The sequence below is a fragment of the Wasmannia auropunctata genome, unplaced genomic scaffold (genome assembly GCF_000956235.1).
Source record: "Wasmannia auropunctata unplaced genomic scaffold, wasmannia.A_1.0 LD336083.1, whole genome shotgun sequence".
In the NCBI taxonomy this organism is placed as follows: domain Eukaryota; kingdom Metazoa; phylum Arthropoda; class Insecta; order Hymenoptera; family Formicidae; genus Wasmannia; species Wasmannia auropunctata.
Window position 1 is genome coordinate 81,527 of NW_012026807.1, and position 2,409 is coordinate 83,935.

Genomic DNA, 2,409 nt, shown 5'->3' on the forward strand with positions numbered 1-2,409 from the left:
ACGTGTGCTCTTCCGATCTGTTCCCTTTTCCTTTTCTTTATTGTTCTCTTTACTAATGATCCATATATTATCCTCTTCATTGTTTCCCATTTGTCTTCTACCGAATTTTCTTCCTTGTCTCTCTCAGCTTCCTTCCTACTCAATTTCTCTGTCATATCCTTATATCCTTGTATTGCTTCCTCGACACTATAATCTCTATTTCTTCCTCTTCTTCTTCCCTATTCTTCTTTTGTAGAGTCCCTTTTCTTCTTCCCTCTTCTTTTTTCCATTCCACCTCCAACAGCAAGTGATCCGAGTCCACCCTGTTGCAGCCGTCACCAACTTTGCCGTCGGCTGCAACGGTCGCGATTGTGGAGCAGCGAAAGGAGTCGACTCCACAGATCGAGGAGAAGGAAAAGCCACAAAACGTGGATAAAGAAATGGACTATGGAGACATAGAGTTACGGATTGCCCGGGCGATGGCGGGTATGCCAATCCCGGACATACTACTACCGGAAATGGAAAAGGTGGATGAACCGAAGAACGTGGAGGAATAAAACCCGAAAGAGACGTTATATTATCATTTTATTATCGAATTATTTAGATTACGTTTTATTATACTACATTTAGTTCAAAGTCGTTAATTTTTTGTTAAGGCCACAGAGAAAACCGATAGCATTGTAACTGCGTTGAGGTGAAATAATATATTGTTTTAATTTTGGTTAGCGAAAGATTTAATTTGTGGTTCAAAGTTGTAAAGACCCGTTAGGGCATACGAATTTATATTAATTATATTACCATTTCTATTATATTTTATATACAGGTTCAAGAAACAGATTCAATGTAAACCATAATATAGACGCGCACATGAATGTGTATGGATGGATGAATGACTCAATAAAAGTATTATTACACTTACCTGATAAGAACAGTGATATGAAACCCAAAGTCGTTCCCTGAAACACAAAGGAAAGAATTAGAAGAGATAAAATCAATAATTTTGTTTACATACTTACCTTAAGTAAAGAGTTACCGCATCAGCTTGAAGAGATCCTGAAAAAGAGAATATTATTATGATTTTACTACAATTAGTGCTACTTAAAATACTTACCATAGTTTCGATCCACAGAGATCCGATCCAGATTGAATTGCCTCGGGAACCTGGAAGAAAATACCCACAATTAGTCACAATTTGAGTTTGTTATATTAAATTATGATTTCAATAAGATTAATCCACATTTGAGATACGATGGTGACCCGAGGAAAGTGGAAGCATGAGATTAACCACAAATCAGTTTCAGAGATAAGTACAAATAAAGGGAACCACTTTGAGGGAAGCTTCGAGAACCTTCTCGAAGTTTTCTGGCGGGAAAACGCCACAATCCGACATGATTAGTTGCGGCCGACATATTTAGTTGTTACCAACAGCATGAGCTTCGGATGCCATGTTGAGTTGAGGCCGACATTTCCAGTGACCATTCGGGATGGCGCGAGATGCCGCGGAGTGATACCGCATCGTGGCACACATTTGCAAAGCATTTTGGCTATTGGTCGAGCCGATCACCCCACTAAAGGAGGGGATGGTATATAATCGGCTCGCGCGCCATTTCGTGGTCTTTTTCCTCTGGACGGTCGTTTCCGTCTTTTCCCGTCGGAAGAGTCTTTTCAGTCTTTTCCGTCTGGACGGTCTTATTCCGTCTTTACTCGCGTACTAAAGAACAGGACACCCGTTGCGAAGTCCTGACGTGAGGAAAAGTCCCGCATTACAGTGAAAGATTCCGAACGCGTAATTAATCGAACACGACGTTATTGTGTAAACCCGGTAGTCACGCGAAAAGTAAGCGTGATAAGATACGATTTTCTCGGCCGTTCTTTGACATGAGAGTACGACGTGTGGTGAGACCGACTCACTGCCGTCCTGGAAAACCGTCGTGAACGCGAGCCGTGGTGCCTACGGCTGAGTCGTTATTTGGCCGACGACATTAGCGATAACGGCTGAGGCGAAGACGCGACCGCGATTCGCGGATCGTGCAACTTGCGTGCATACGAATGTTAGTGGGATGTGAATGTGTGTTGTGCGCTAATGAGACATATAATCAATAAACAAGACTAAAACAAATAAACAGTGAGTGAATTGAAAGCGCCCACACGATTCCCGCTACGTACCCGCATGCTATCGTGTCATACAATTATCCGGGGTGAAACTTCTGGATGCAAGCTGCTGGAAATCACACCGAGGCACCAGACGACCATCGGTGGCAGTTGCATTATTTCGACCTTCTTCGTGGGATACGGTAAAACGAAGTGGCGACCGACGATTAAGCTGGAAAGAGGTAACAGAGATTAAGGGTAAGCGCGATTGTCGATAATAATTATAGTTGGAAAAGCACGCTCAAGTAGGCTGACTTTCAACGAGCCTGCGCATAGGTG